This window comes from Arachis hypogaea, chromosome 20, assembly GCF_003086295.3.
Source record: "Arachis hypogaea cultivar Tifrunner chromosome 20, arahy.Tifrunner.gnm2.J5K5, whole genome shotgun sequence".
NCBI classification, from domain to species: Eukaryota; Viridiplantae; Streptophyta; class Magnoliopsida; order Fabales; family Fabaceae; genus Arachis; species Arachis hypogaea.
Window position 1 is genome coordinate 87,843,327 of NC_092055.1, and position 16,775 is coordinate 87,860,101.

Sequence of the window (16,775 nt, forward strand, 5' to 3'; positions counted from 1 at the left end):
TGAATTAATGCAAGTACTATTGTTTCTCTTTCAATTCATGCCTACTTCTTCTCCAAGATATACTCTCGTACTTAATTCAGTTAAGTCAGAATGAAGGAGTGACCCGTGACAATCACCCAATCTTCGTTACTCGCTTAGCCAAGATCCGCGTGCCTGACAACCACAAAGCGGTCTACATGATGTTCAACATAGTCATTGGACGATAGCTGGAGTATATTCTCTTGGGTATCTAATACACGGACCGAGTCCGTGAGATTAGTATCTTCGTGGTATAGGCTAGAACCAATTGGCAGCATTCCTGGGATCCGGAAAGTCTAAACCTTGTCTGTGGTATTCTGAGTAGGATCTGAGAAGGGATGACTGTGACAAGCTTCAAACCTGCGAATGTTGGGTGCAGTGACAGTGTGCAAAAGGTTCAATGGATCCTATTCCGATGCTAGTAGGAACCAACAGATGATTAACCATGCGGTAGCTGTGCCTGGTATTTTTCATCCGAGACAAAAATTTGACAGTTCATTAGCCGTGCAGAAACTGTAGAGGACCATTTTCACTGAGAGAATCTTACAACTTGCCAAAAGGGAGCACGCATGATTGGAAGAAGGCAGTTGGAAAGTAGAGGTTCAGAAGCAACAAAGCATCTCCAGATGCTTATCTGAAATTTCCACCAATGAATTACATAAGTAACTTTTTTTTATTTTATGTTTTATTTATATTTTAATTATCAAAACCTCATAACCATTTGAATCCGCCTGATTGAGATTTACAAGATGACCATAGCTTGCTTCAAGCCGAAAATCTCCATCGGATTGATGAACTGAAGATTGATGGTTTAGAATTCACAATAAATTCTCGTTGCAAGTATAGTTTCTAAACCAAGCAATAATCCTTTCATACAAAAACTTGTTTATCACTTAAGCAAACCCAATAAAATTGATAACCGAAGTATTGAAACCTCGGGTCGTCTCTCAAGGAATTGCAGGAAAGTATGATTTATTATTGGTTATGGAAAAAGTATATTTTGTTTTGGGTTTTTAAAATAAGGAACAAGTAATTTAAATGACAAGAAAAATAAATTAATAATTAGAAAATCTCTTGGTAAGGTATGAGAACTGGAAATCCTATCCTAGTTATCCTTATCAGGTGTGATGAGAATTGGATTTTGCTCCCACTTAGCTAACCCTTACAAAATAAAGGAAAGTCAAGTGGACTAATTAACTTGATTCCTCAAGTCCTAGTCAACTCCTATGGAAAGACTAGCTTTAGAGGGATCCAAATCAATCAACAATCCCAATTTCCAATCAACTACTGAGTTTGATAACTCAAGTGTCACCAATTACTCAACCAAAGCCAAAAGGGAAGAAATTCTACTCGAATGAAAATAATTTGGATTAATTAGAAGCATCAATATCATAAATTAAAGAAAGCAATCATAAATCTGAAATACCTCAATATGTATTAATTAAGAAAATCAATCCTAATATGGAGTTCATAAACCAAATTGAAAAGATAAATATCAATTAAAGTGATAGAATAAATAAGAGTAGAAAATAAATTAAAGGAACATTGAACCTGTGATTGAAGAGAAGTAGCCTAATCATAATAGAAATCCTAAATCCTAAGAGAGAGGAGAGAGCCTCTCTCTCTCTAGAACTACATATAAAAACATAAAATTGTGTATTATGAATGTTGTATGAATTGTCCTTGTTGATTCCCCCATTCTCTGGTTTCTATTCTGTGTTTCTGGACTTGGATTTGGGCCAAAAAAGGGTGCAGAAATTGTTGGGGGCGACTTCTGCAATTTTCTGCACATGGCATCCGTCATGCGTACGCGTGGGTCACGCGTCCGTGTCATTTTGGGTTTTTCCTTGTCACGTGTGCACGTCAGTCACGCGTACACGTCAGTTGTGTTATGCTCTAGGCAGGCGTCCGCGTCGTCCATGCGTACGTGTCACTGCCATTTCGCGCTAGACACGTGTCTGCGTCGTCTACGCGTACGAGTCGCTGTCTTTTTCTTCAAAACTCCATTTTTGTGCTTTCCTTCCATTTTTGTATGTTTCTTTTCTGTCCTCTAAGCCATTCCTACCCTATGAAGCCTTAAAATACTTAACACACAAATTACGGCATTGAATGGTAATAAAGGATAATTAGAAATTAATATTTTTAAAGCATAGGAAACATGCTTTCACATATACCATAAAATAAGGAAGGAATTATGAAACCATGCAAATTTCATGAATAAGTGGGTGAAGAATTGATAAAAATACTTATTTGAGCACAAGATGAATCATAAAATAGGGGTTTATCAACCTCTCCACAATTAAACAATAGCATGTCCTCATGCTAAATCCAAGAGAAAGGAGTGAAGGTAGAATGGTGGAATCTTATGCAATGCAATCTATTCTAAATGCAAGCTACCTAAATGAATCATGCATTTCTAATTATTATCCACCTATATATAGAGCTTACATGTGGTTAAATTGATTCATATTTTCAAGGAATCATATATGTACTACCAAGGCCAAATCATGTTAAAACGCATTCACAATTGAGTTGAGTTAAAAGAATTTACAAACTTGCAAGACAATTTAATAATTAAACAGGGATATATGGAAATGAGCTATTGAACCCTCACTGGATTTGTGTTTACTCTCTAATCACTCAGTGTTTGGGATTAATCACTCTATTCTTTTCTAGTCATGCTTTCTAAAACTTTGTTCTTCATCTAACCAATCAACAAATATATAATGTACACATGCAAACATCATGAGGTCTTTTCAAGGTTGTAATGGGGCCAAGGTAAAGGTGAGGGTGTATATATGGCTAAGTGAGCTATAAATTGAATCCTTGATTAGTCTAAGATCTCACCTAACATATACATACTCTATATATTTTTAAAATTTGCCTAGATTCCCATAATTTTCCCACTTTCTCATCACATACTCATGTACCAATTTTATTTTTGATTTTATCCCATGTGCATCGATTTTTCTATTAAACTTAATAATGGGGGTAATTTTGTCCCCTTATTTATTTAAAATTTGTTTTTAAAACATAAACACAACATATATCAATGCACATGGTATTTTAATTTAAATTGGTTTCACATGAGCATGCTCCCAAATTTTTGATTATTTTATTAAATTAATCCTTTCCTATCAATCCATGTTCCCACGTTTCCCTATACTTAATGGATACACAATCTCTCTCTTAAGTTAACCAAGGATTCAACTTGGGATTTACAATTTGTTTTTCTGCTTAAGGCTAGTGACGTATTTATAGAACAGAATAAATAGGGATAAAAGGGCTCAAGGGAGCTAACAAGGGTGATGTAAAAGGTAGGCTTATTTGGGATGAGTGAGCAAAACAAGCAATGGCCTCAATCACATGCAAGTATGTAAATACATTCTATATTGGACATATAGACTGAAACAAAGTAAAGATTGCAAGCATAGAAAAGAAGGACGAAACACACAGGAATAAAAATTATGGTTAAGTGTAACCATACAATTAAGCTCAAAAACTCACGGGTTGTGTGTTTGTTGGCTCAAAAACCATATATCAGTTATGTACATCATGCAAGTAGAAATCAAGAGTTTCCATTCAACTCAATGTGAATCTTAGAATGGCTATTATAAAAATAAGTATTTTCCTTGAAAAATATTGTCAATTAACCAACATTTATTGCTATATATATATATATATAAGGTGTGTGGATTGTTGTGATTCTGAAAAGCTAAAGTTTCTAGTTTACTCTTTTTTTATTTTCAATTAAACCAAGCTATCGTATGCTAAAAGGGTAAACTAAACTAATTAATCCATATTTGCTATATCACAACTAATGAGCTAAAAGTGCAAACTAAACTAAATATCTAAGATATATATATAAACCAAAGTGTAAAATATAATAAAGCAAACAGAAATACAATAAAAGAGAAAAATGCACGAGTATTGAAAGATAAATCAGATAAAATAAAATAAAATAAAAATACAGAAAATAAACAAAATAGGATAGAAAGAGAGTCTGAAAGTGGTTCACCAAAAATAAAGTTCGTCGGAGATGGCGACCTCCCCAAACTTAAATAATAGCATTGTCCTCGATGCTCTATCAAGCTGGGTGTGAAGAAGTGGCATCTCCGAAAGGATGTGCTGCTGGTGTCTCGGTGGTGGCCTGAGGGTCTACAATCTGTATGAGGGTTAGAGGAGCTGCTTGTTGAAGTGGAGGCTCTGTCTGTAGAGGGACCTCTGGATCTGTTGGCTGTATCTGATGGGGCTCCTCATGATGTGGTGCAGCCTACTCAGGTCCTGCCTGCTGGTGCTCTGTATGTGCTTCTGCCTCATGCTCATCCGCCTCCTCCTCAGATGGCTCTAATGGTGTGTTAGGCTCGGAGGGGATGTCAGGGGTGCCGGACCGGATCATTAGCTTCAGATGCTCATAACGCCGCTTGTTGCGGCGCTCCATCCGATCTAGGCACTCAAAGAGTCGGCGCACCAGGTGGTAGATGGGCTCTGAAGTAGGTAGAGGTGCTGTGGTGGTGGCTGGGGCAGCAGATGCTGAAGGGGCAGCAGAAGATGTGGCTGCCTCAGCAGAAACTGTGAGAAAGGGTGGTTGGTATTCCAAAGCCTGGAACTTCTTGCTGTGTAGGATAATTTTCTTGCATTCGGCAGCAGGTGGCTTCTCATCAGCAATCTCCCAGGGCACCTCAGCTCAGCGTCCCATCTGAGTAATCAAGTATGGAAGGGGCAGAGTGCCTCGGACATGGACCTTGGACATATAATAACGGATAAATCTGGGAAGATATAGGTCCTTGCCTTCCATCACACACCAAATGAGGGTAATCATGGCAACTGGCACCTCAGTCTCATGAGTGCTCGGCATCACGTAGTTACTCAGAATCTGCTACCACAGCTAAGCCTCATCATTCAAGTAGATAAGCTTTATTCCCTTTGGGGCCACTGTGGACTTGCTCATGACCCATGGGACAGTAGGATCAAGAGCTATGGTCGACTTCACTGCATCCCAATCAAACCTCATGAATCTCATATCCTCTTCACCCTGCTGGTAACCATCCGGTTTGTCTGATTTAGGTTGGAGCTGGAGGATATCTTCTATTGCTTCCTCAATAACCAGAATCTATTTGCCTCGGAGTTGTACTGCATCCAGGGTCATTTTGAAATAGTTACAGTAGAATTCTCTGACCCAGGATGAGTTGACCTCAGTCAAGTTCCTCTCCAAGAAGAACCAGCCTCTCTGTTTAATTTGTTTTGAGGTGTATTGTTTGAGTTCTTCTGGAATTTTGAGGGACTTTTCCAGATATAAATTCCTTGAAGTTTGAAAGACCGGATACTTAAGTTCACAGTATCTGTTGGCAAACTTTACTGGGTCTGTGGCAGGCACCAACTGATCAGCCTTTTCCTGCGGGGTAAAATTCTTTTCCCGCCAGGAATCATCATGGAGGATATCTAAGATGGTGGTAAAGGATTCTCCTCTTTTCCTTTTGCCTGTGGTTGCCTTGCCCTTTCCTTTGCTTTTAGGGTCAGACATCCTAAAAAGCAGAAGTTCCAGGATACAGTTTAAAAAAAACTAAAGCAGGAAAACAGGTAAGCAGATAAGATTTTATCAATATAAGCATAAAGGTGCAAAATAAGAATAAAGTAGCAATATAAGCATGGAGTGAGTTAAATATATGTGAAATGTTGGATTGTATGCAAGTTAAAAGTTGGAGAATAAAAATCACAACCCAAAATTTATGATATGCGGAATTTTTGTTAATTCGGAAAAACATTAATCATGTCTTGAAATGGTTTGAAGATAGTTAGGTAAAAACCAAAAGAGAAGTTAGAAAGTTAAAGCAGCTATGAGTTAAAAATTGAAGTCAAAGTGAGTGGCATGGTAATGTGGTTCCTAGTTAATCAAAAATTTCACAAACTTGAATAATAAGTAACTCACATTCAAGTAAATATTGCAGATTATTGATGATAATTCATATAAAGAGAAGAATTGCAAAATGAAATTGAAATCATCAATAATGCTATTTAATGAATAAGGGAACCAAAAAGAATAAGAAAGCTAGCCCGTGCATTCATGAATTGCTTTTGGTTGAAACCATTTAATGCAAAACTTGAAATTTCCAAAACTAATTCATGAATGGGAGTTGAGTGAAACAATTTGCTGAAAAAAAATTTGGGCAGCATTTCGGCTAAAAATTGGACATTCCTAGGTAATAAACAGCAGCAGAAACAGTTCATATGATAATAAGGTGGTGCAGAAAAGAGTAACAAATAGTAATTCACATGAATTCAGAATAAACAAACTCAATCTGCATTGAAAAATGGTAAAGAACATCATATGAACAGCATTATCATCACAGCAAAATCAAAATTGCGAAACAGATAAAAGAAGTAATAAGAACGGCGCAATTATCAGGCCTACATCCACAAACCACATCCTAGCTACCTAACCACCTAAAATCCACTACGATCATGCATCTCTAACTATCCGAATTTGAAAAAAATGCAATTAACTAACTAATTGGGATGGGAATCAGTGTTTGACGGAACCTGGTTCGCGCAGAGGAACAGAAATTGGACACAGAGAGATGGTGGTGGTTCGGGTGGTTGACATGGTGGCACTGGGGGTTTCGCGATGGTGGCAGGCGTTGCAGCGGCGATCTTTGGCAGTTCGGTTTTGGCGCAGGGGATGAAGGAGGGAGGGGAAGAGAAGAAGAAGGATAGGGGTGAGGAGGTGGGGTGGCGTGGTGGCCGGCGGGGTTGGGGCGACGGTGGTGGCGACTCGGTGAGGGTGGCGCAGCAGTGGAGGGAGAAGGGAAGTGGAGTGGAGGGGAAGAGGGGGGAATGAGAAGGAAGAGGGGGTATGGCAAGGGTGGCACGGCGGGCTTGGTCAGCGACGGTGGTGGCGGGGCGTTGGGAGGTGGTGGTGATTTGGAGGTTGGAGAGGGGAGAAGAGAGAGTGCAGAGGGGGAGAGGAGGGAAAATGGTGATGTGGGTGGGCTAGGGTTTCGCTGGGTTGGGTTAGTGGATTCAAATCCACGCGGACGCGTGGGTCACGCGAACGCGTGGTTAGGGCCGAAAGGAAATGACGTGAACGCGTCATTGACGCGATCGCATGAGTGAGGTATAACAAAAGTGACGCGTACACGTGAGGCACGCGTACACGTTGCTCAGAATTGTTCTAAACGCACAATTCCAGCATCGTTTTGGCGTAACTCTCTGCTTCCATTGAGGGGGCAAGAATTTCCACGCGACGCATACGCGTCGCCCACGCTTTCACGTGGTGTGTTTGAAGTGAAAGTGACGCGTTCGTGTCGTTGACGTGTACGTGTGGTCCAAATTGTGCCTAACTCATGATAGCCACACGATTCCAGCCTAACTTTCTGGGCGTTGGATTGTTACGTCGATTTCGAATCGACGCCCACGCGTGGCCCATGCGCACGCGTGGCCCATGCGCACGCGTGGGGTGCATTTTTTTTATGCAATATGCAATATGCAGTATGCAGAATGTAAAATTGCAGATGCGGATGTTATGAATAAATCCAGATACAATAAAAAATAAACGAAAAACAAACAAAACGAAACAAAATTAAAATTGAAAAAGGAACGATCATACCATGGTGGATTGTCTCCCACCTAGCACTTTTGGTTAAAGTTCTTAAGTTGGACATTTGATGAGCTTCCTGTTATGGTGGCTTATGCTGAAACTTATCCAAAAATCTCCACCAACGTTTGCAATTCCAGTATCCTCTGGGGTCCCAAACAAGGCAAGTAAAGCCTTTGAGCAAATTAAAGCAGGTTTTCAGACTCCAGGAATGTTGACTATCAGGATAAATTCCAGGATCCCAAACCTTGCTTCTGTACCCATCTTTGTCTTGATCTACATTTTTCCAGCCGGGTAGTGCGGAATTTGAATTCTCACTAAGATGACCAAACATCTTCTGAGACCCATTCAATCGAACTCGAAACCAATCCTTGTACCTCAAATTGAAGCGTGGAGCTTTATTAAATCTTGCATACCAGCTCTGATTGTGAGCCATTTCCCTCTTACTCGTAAAGCCGCAAAGAGCTCTAAGCTGACCATCTGTTTCAAGCAAACCATATTCAAGTGGAAAAGTAAAGATAAAGGCTAAGGATTTTACCCACTTGAATTTTGTATTGGGTGGTAATGGCCTTGGGATAGGTGTTTCCAGTGGTTTTGCAAGCTCTGATCCCTAGTATTCTTCGGTGAATTCTTTCACTTCTTTGCAAACTTCTTTAACAGCAACCACGTATTGATCAAAGTCTTCGATATCTTCCTCATCACTCAAGTCATAAATTAGAGGTTGGGAAAAGTCTACCTCCACATCCTCTCCATATTCACTTGGGGAAGATTCTTTAATCTCAAAGAATTCACTTGCGGATGCAAGTTCATTATTAGGAGAACTTGATTCATGAAGATCATTACCAAGGGAACTTGCTTCTTAAGCTGTTCCGTCCAGTTCTTTATAAGATAAATGCTTCGGGGGTTGTGCACTATCCTCCTTAGCATCAATTGAAAACTGCTTGGCAGAATTCTCCACAATTCTTGATTCCCATGGAGGTTCAGCATCTCCTAAGTCTTTAACCAATTCTTCTTCTTTGATAATTACGGCTTCCTCTACTTGTTCTAGTACAAAGTCATGCTCCTTACTGTCCATTGGAGTTTATAGTATCTCCTTCATGCTACGTTCTTCATTAGATTGTCCACATGAAGCCATGGGGGTTCCTTGAGTGTCCAAACATCGAGAAGCTAATCGATTGATCGATTGATCCAATTGGTGAAGGGTTGCATGAAATTTATTCACTGTTTCCTTGAGACGTTCCTGTGATTCTCTAGTTGATGGATATGGACATGGTGCATATATATGTGGTAGTTCTTGGGAGTAATTGGATTGGAATTGGGGTGAGTAAGGGTTAAGGTTATATGGAGGTGAATGATTATAAGTGGCTTGTGAGTATGGTGGTTCAAAGCTATGTTGAGGAGGTGGTTTATAGGCGTATGATGGGGCTTGTTGGTAACCACAAGGAAGTCCACCATATCTATCATCTTGGTACGCACCTCGGAATGGCTCTTGACTATAGAAATTTGGTGGAGGTGGTTTGTCACGAAAGGGTCCACCATGACTGTTGTCTTGGCATGCATTGTAGAATGGTCGTTGTTCATGGTACCTTGGAAGGTGTTGTTGCCTTGAATTAGTGAAATGTTCTAAAATAGGGTCTTTGGTGCACGAAATTGTGATATCTAGCAATGGCACCAAAAACTTGGTATGCACGTTCATAATCTCAATTCCTTTTCAGAACTCCGCACAACTAACCAGCAAGTGCATTGGGTCGTCCAAGTAATAAACCTTACGTGAGTAAGGGTCGATCCAATGGAGATTGTCGGCTTGAAGCAAGCTATGGTCATCTTGTAAATATCAGTCAGGCAGATTCAAATGGTTATGAGATTTTGATAATTAAAATATAAATAACAGAAAATAAGATAGAGATACTTATGTAATTCATTGGTGAGAATTTCAGATAAGCATATGGAGAATCTTTGTTCCTTCTGAACCTCTGCTTTTCTACTGCCTTCATCCAAACATTCATACTCCTTTCCATGGCAAGCTGTATGTTGGGCATCACCGTTGTCAATGGCTACTTCTCGTCCTCTCAGTGAAAATGGTCCAAATGCGATGTCACCGCACGGCTAATCATCTGTTGGTTCTCGATCATGTTGGAATAGGATCCAGTGATCCTTTTGCGTCTGTCACTACGCCCAACACTCGCGAGTTTGAAGCTAGTCACAGTCATCCCTTCCCAGATCCTACTCGGAATACCACAAACAAGGTTTAGACTTTCCAGATCTCAACAATGGCCGCCAATAATTCTAGCTTATACCACGAAGACTCCGATGTTTTGGAATGGAGGCTAAGAGATAAACACTCAATCCAAGGTAGAACGGAAGTGGCTGTCAGGCACGCGTTCATAGGTTGAGAATAGTGATGAGTGTCACGGATCATCATATTCATCATGGTTGAAGTGCAAGAGAATATCTTAGAATAGGAATAAGCTTGAATTGAATAAGAAAATAATAATACTTTGCATTAATTCATGAGGAACAGCAGAGCTCCACACCTTAATCTATGGTGTGTAGAAACGCTACCGTTGAAAATACATAAGTTATGAAGGTCCAGGCATGGCCGAATGGCCAGCCCCCTAAACGTGATCTCTCAACATAAAATTATTCAAAGACTAACCAGAGATATAAAATAAATCACTAAAAGTAGTTTTTATACTAAACTAGTAGCTAGGGTTACATAAGATAAGTAAATGATGTAGAAATCCACTTCCGGGCCCACTTGGTGTGTGCTTGGGCTGAGCATTGAGCTTTCATGTGTAGAGACTCTTTTTGGAGTTAAACGCCAGGTTGTAGCCTGTTTCTGGCGTTTAACTCTAGTTTGCAACCTGTTTCTGGCATTTAACTCAGAATAGGACAGGAAATTGGCGTTTGAATGCCAGTTTGCGTCGTCAAAACTCGGGCAAAGTATGGACTATTATATATTTCTGGAAAGCCCTGGATGTCTACTTTCCAACGCAATTGATAGCGCACCAATTATACTTCTTTAGCTCTAGAAAATCCATTTCGAGTGCAGGAAGGTCAGAATCCAACAGCATCTGCAGTCCTTCTTCAGCCTCTCAATCAGATTTTTGCTCAAGTCCCTCAATTTCAGCCAGAAAATACCTGAAATCATAGAAAAACATACAAACTCATAGTAAAGTCCAGAAATGTGATTTTTATTTAAAAACTAATAAAAACATAGTAAAAACTAACTAAATTATACTAAAAACTACCTAAAAAAATGCCAAAAAGCGTATAAATTATCCGCTCATCACAACACTAAACTTAAATTGTTGCTTGTCCCCAAACAACTGAAAATTAAATAGGATAAAAAGAAGATAATATACTATAAACTCCAAAATATCAATGAAACTTAGCTCTAATTAGATGAGTGGGGCTAGTAGCTTTTTGCCTCTGAACAGTTTTGGCATCTCACTTTATCCTTTGAAGTTCAAAATGATTGGCATCTATAAGAACTTAGAATTCAGATAGTGTTATTGATTCTCCTAGTTCAGTATATTGATTCTTGAACACAGCTACTTTATCAGTCTTGGCCGTGGCCCTAAGCACTTTGTTTTCCAGTATTACCACCGGATACATAAATGCCACAGACCCATAACTGGGTGAACCTTTTCAGATTGTGACTTAGCTTTGCTAGAGTCCCCAATTAGAGGTGTCCAGAGCTCTTAAGCACACTCTTTTTGCTTTGGATCACGACTTTAACCGGTCAGTCTCAAGCTTTTCACTTGACACCTTCATGCCACAAGCACATAGTTAGGGACAGCTTGGTTTAGCCGCTTAGGCCAGGATTTTATTCCTTTGGGCCCTCCTATCCATTAATGCTCAAAGCCTTGGATTCTTTTTATTTTTCCCTTGCCCTTTGGTTTAAAGGGTTACTGGCTTTTTACTCTTGCCTTTTGGTTTAAAGAGCTCTTGGCTTTTTCTGCTTGCTTTTTCTTTTTCTTTCTTTTTTTTTATTTTCGCTATTTTTTTTTCACAAGCCTTACTTTTTCACTGCTTTTTCTTGCTTCAAAAATCAATTTTATGATTTTTCAGATTATCAATAACATTTTTCCTTTTTCATTATTCTTTCAAGAGCCAACAATTTTAACATTCATGAACAACAAATTCAAAAATATGCACTGTTCAAGCATTCATTCAGAAAACAAAAAGTATTGTCACCACATCAAAATAATTAAACCAATTTCAAGGATGAATTCGAAATCATGTACTTCTTGTTCTTTTGTGGTTAAAACATTTTTCATTTAAGAAAGGTGATGGATTCATAGAACATTCATAGCTTTAAGACATAGACACTAAACACTAATGATCATGTAATAAAGACACAAACATGAATAAAACATAAAGCATAGAGAACAAAAACAGAAAAAATAAATAGACAAGGAGATTAAGGAACGGGTCCACCTTAGTGAGGGTGGCGTCTTCCTCCTCTTGAAGAACTGTTGCGTTATTTGTAACCCACTAACTTACCGGCAAGTGCACCGGGTCGTACCAAGTAATACCTTACGTGAGTAAGGGTCAATCCCACGAGAATTGATGGACTAAGCAACAATGGTTAAATGATTTACTTAGTTAGACAAATATAAAATGGTTTTGAGATGTTCAAAAGGTTTAAGTTCGAACTCAGAATATCAAAAGGATAGACAAATAAATAAGTTGGGAATAAAATTTTGAGAAGGCAGTTAAGGTTTCAGAGTTATCTATTTTCTGGATTGACTTTTCTTATTAACTATTTTAATCATGCAAGATTTAATTCATGGCAAACTATTTGTGACTAGACCCTAATTCCTTAGACCTTCTTAGTCTCCTCTAAAATTCATCAACTGCCAATTCCTTGGTCAATTAATTCCAATTAGAAGGTGATGATCAAATTCCAGTTTATATGCCACAAGAATCGTAATTGTCTAAAAATAAAAGGATTATATGTCACGTATCCCGTTAAATACAAACAATTAGAAATTCAGGATAATATATTTTTAAGCTATTGTTCAAGTAAAGAGCTTTTCCAAGTTATACAAGAACTCAAATAGAACATGGGTCATACTTCGGTTCCACCCAAATTCATAAAATAAAGAACGAAAACAATTATTGAAATATAAATCAAAACATGAATTAAAATAGAAAAATAATATTATCAATCCATATAATAGACAGAGCTCCTAACCTTAACAATAGAGGATTCGTTGCTCATGAAATATGGAATGTAAATTCGTATGGAATAATGTTGTGGAATGTTGTTCTGGAACCACCCTATTGGGATCCCTCTTATAACTAATCCTAATAATTTAAAAATCAAATTTCTAAAATTAAAATTAAAATAATATCTTTTCCTAAAATAAGATTTGAATTTAAATTCGAATTAATTAACAAGTCTTCAGCTGATGGGTGGGGACCACTTGATTTGTCCCTTCTGTAGCTTCTAATATGTGATTTCTGGGCTAAGAACTGGGTCAAAACAGCCCAGATATCGCCCCCAGTGTTTTCTGCATTTTCTGCACGTCGCGCATGTCACGCGTATGCGTCGGTCACGCGCACGCGTCGATGGTCCTTTTTCACGAGTCACGCGGACGCGTCGGTCACGCGTTCGCGTCATTTGTGCAGATTCCAGTCCACGCGCTCGCGTCAGGCACGCGATCGCGTCATTGCGATTTTCTCCATTCTGTGCGGTCGCGTGAGCCATGCGTCTGTGTCGGTATTCGCTGGTCATGTCCTTGGTTTCTTCTCTTTCTCTGCAGAAACTTCATCAAATCCATCCGAATGCTACCAAAATGAATAAAATTGCACAAAACTCAAAATAGCATCCATAGTGGCTAAAATATAATTAATTCTTAATTAAACTCAACAAGTTAGATGCAAATTCACTAGGAAAAGATAGGAAAGATGCTCACGCATCACAACACCAAACTTAAACTGTTGCTTGTCCTCAAACAACCAAAAACTAATATAAGCTTAGGATGTGAATTCGCATGAGAATGAGAGTTCGATTAATATCTCTTCTTATAGTGGGGTTTACAACTGCAATCCTGAATAGTTTTGGCATCTCACTTTATCCTTTGAAGTTCAGAATGATTGGCATCCATAGGAACTCAGAATCCAGATAGTATTATTGATTCTCCTATTTTAGTATGTTGATTCTTGAACACAGCTACTTTATGAGTCTTGGCCATGACCCTAAGCATTTTGTTTTCCAGTATTACCACCGGATACGTAAATGCCACAGACACATAACTGGGTGAACCTTTTCAGATTGTGACTCAGCTTTGCTGGAGTCCACAGTTAGAGGTGCCCAGAGTTCTTAAGCACACTCTTTTTGCTTTGGATCACGACTTTAACCGCTCAGTCTCAAGTTTTTCACTTGACACCTTCACGCCACAAGCACATGGTTAGGGACAGCTTGATTTAGCCGCTTAGGCCAGGATTTTATTCCTTTGGGCCCTCCTCTCCATTAATGCTCAAAGCCTTGGATCCTTTTTACCCTTGCCTTTTAGTTTAAAGGGTTATTGGCTTTTTCTGCTTACTTTTTTTTTTTATAATTTTTTTTCAAGCTTTGTGTTTTTCACTGCTTTTTCTTGCTTCAAGAATCAATTTTATGATTTTTCAGATTATCAATAACATTTCTCTTTTTCATCATTCTTTCAAGAGCCAACAATTTTAACATTCATAAACTTCATTATAAAAAATATGCACTGTTCAAGCATTCAGTCAAAATCACAGAAAATACCACCACATCTAAGTAAGTGAGACTACTCTAAAAATTAAATTCAAATTCTCATGCACTACATCTGTTCTTCTTTCTTTTTTATTTCAAGCTTAGTGGGCAATACATGAGACATATTTCAGAATTAAAGCACTTAACAGAAAAATTAAGCTATAACCTACGAATCTACTAATAAAGGATCATGCAGCAAACAAAGCAAACTAGCAGAAAACCGAAACATACATAATAAAAGCGGGAAGGAATAAAATGAAAGGAACTCAACCACCTTAGTTATCTGAGCGGCCATTTTATTCTTCAGGTTGTGCTCCTTTGTGAAGATGATTCTCCTCCCTTTTGGTGCCATAGGAATAAACAGAAAACCCTTAAGTGAAGCGTCAACACCAAACTTAAAGGTTTGCTTGTCCTCAAGCAAAGAAGAACTGAAAATAGAAAGAGACAAATATTATTATAAGAGAAAAAGGAAAGTATAAAAGAACAAGAGAGAATAGGGATTGGGAGAAAGAGAGAGAAAGAAAACTGGACGGCGCAAACGACGCGTTCGCGTACAGCACGCGATCGCGTACGTCGCGCATTCTTCATAATGACGCGTTAGCGTCAGGCACGCATCCGCGTGCCCTGGATTTTGTGCAATTTGCGCGAAGCCAGCCACGCGCCCGCGTGACTTTCTGTTCGCATGGCTTGGGAGCCAAATTTTCATATGACGCGTTCGCGTCATGCACGCGCTCGCGTGGATGGCTATATGTGCAACTGACGTGAACGCATCAGTCACGCGTCCGCGTGACCAAATTTGTGCTTTTAGCATACTTCTTGCCCAAAGCCGGCACAACTCTCTGCCCAAATGCTCTTTTACGTCGAATTTGCAGGTCACGCGTTCACGTCGGTGATGCGCCCGCGTTAATAGCGAAAATCACAAACGACGCGAACACGTGGGGTATGCGTTCGCGTGTGAAAGGCATGAGTCCAGCGCCACTCCCGCACAACTCTCTGTCAATTTTCATTGTTCACGCACACATGATTGACGCGTTCGCGTCAATGACGCTTGCGCGTCGTGTGCCCCTCTTTTTTTTTTTAAATAGCTTGAGGTGTTCAGTTCCTGAGATAAAATAGCTGCATGATCAGAAAATTAGTAAGAACTTAATAAAAACCAACAAGTAAGAAAACTACTACTACGAAAAATAACTAAGGATACGAAATTATCGGGTTGCCTCCCGACAAGCGCTTCTTTAACGTCACTAGCTTGACGGTCAGTTCTGCTAGTTCAGCAGATGAGTGGACCTCTGGCGATCGATCTCGCCTCCAAGGTAGTGTTTCAGCCTCTGGCCATTCACTGTAAACTTCCTGTCAGAATTCTCTTCCTGTATTTCCACATGACCGTACGGTGAAGCTCTGGTAACCACAAATGGTCCTGACCACCGGGATTTCAGCTTCCCGGGAAAGAATGTGAGCCTTGAATTGTATAAAAGCACTCTCTGTCCTGGCTCAAAGACTCTGATGGCTATCTTCTTGTCATGCAATAGCTTAGTTCCTTCCTAATAGAGCTTGGCATTCTCATAGGCTGAGTATCTGAATTCATCAAGCTCATTCAACTAAAGCATTCGCTTAATTCCTGCAGCTTCTGAATTAAGGTTCAGGTACCTGATTGCCCAGTAAGCTTTATGCTCCAGTTCGACTGGCAAGTGACAGGCTTTGCCATAGACCAAATGATAAGGGGAGATGCCAATAGGAGTCTTGTACGCTATCTGGTATGCCCAGAGAGCATCATCAAGCTTCCTAGACCAGTCCTTTCTTGAAATACTGACAGTCTTCTCTAAAATTCTCTTAAGTTCCCTGTTGGAAACTTCAACATGTCCACTTGTCTGAGGGTGATAGGGGGTTGCCACTTTATGACGGACTCCATATCTATGCAGAACAAAGTCCAGTTGTCTGTTACAAAAGTGACTTCCTCCATCACTAATGAGTGTCCTTGGGACACCAAACCGGCTGAAGATATATCTCTGAAGAAAGCTCATTACCACCTTGGCATCATTGGTGGGCAAAGCCACAGCTTCCACCCACTTGGACACATAGTCGACTGACACTAGAATATAGTTGTTTGAATGTGAGGGTGGAAAGGTCCCATGAAATCAATACCCCACACATCAAACAACTCAATTCTGGAGAGATGGTCAGCTACTTGATTCTCTGACCCTTTCCTGTCTTTTATCTCAATATCAAACTCCTGAAGGAGTAGCACCCATCTGATTAATCTTGGTTTAGAATTCTGCTTGGTTAGAAGGTACTTCAAAGCAGCATGGTCAGTATAAACAATAACCTTAGAACCAAGTAAATAGGACCTAAACTTATCAACAGCATACACAACAGCTAATAATTCCTTTTCTGTAGTTGTGTAATTCTTTTGAGCATCAT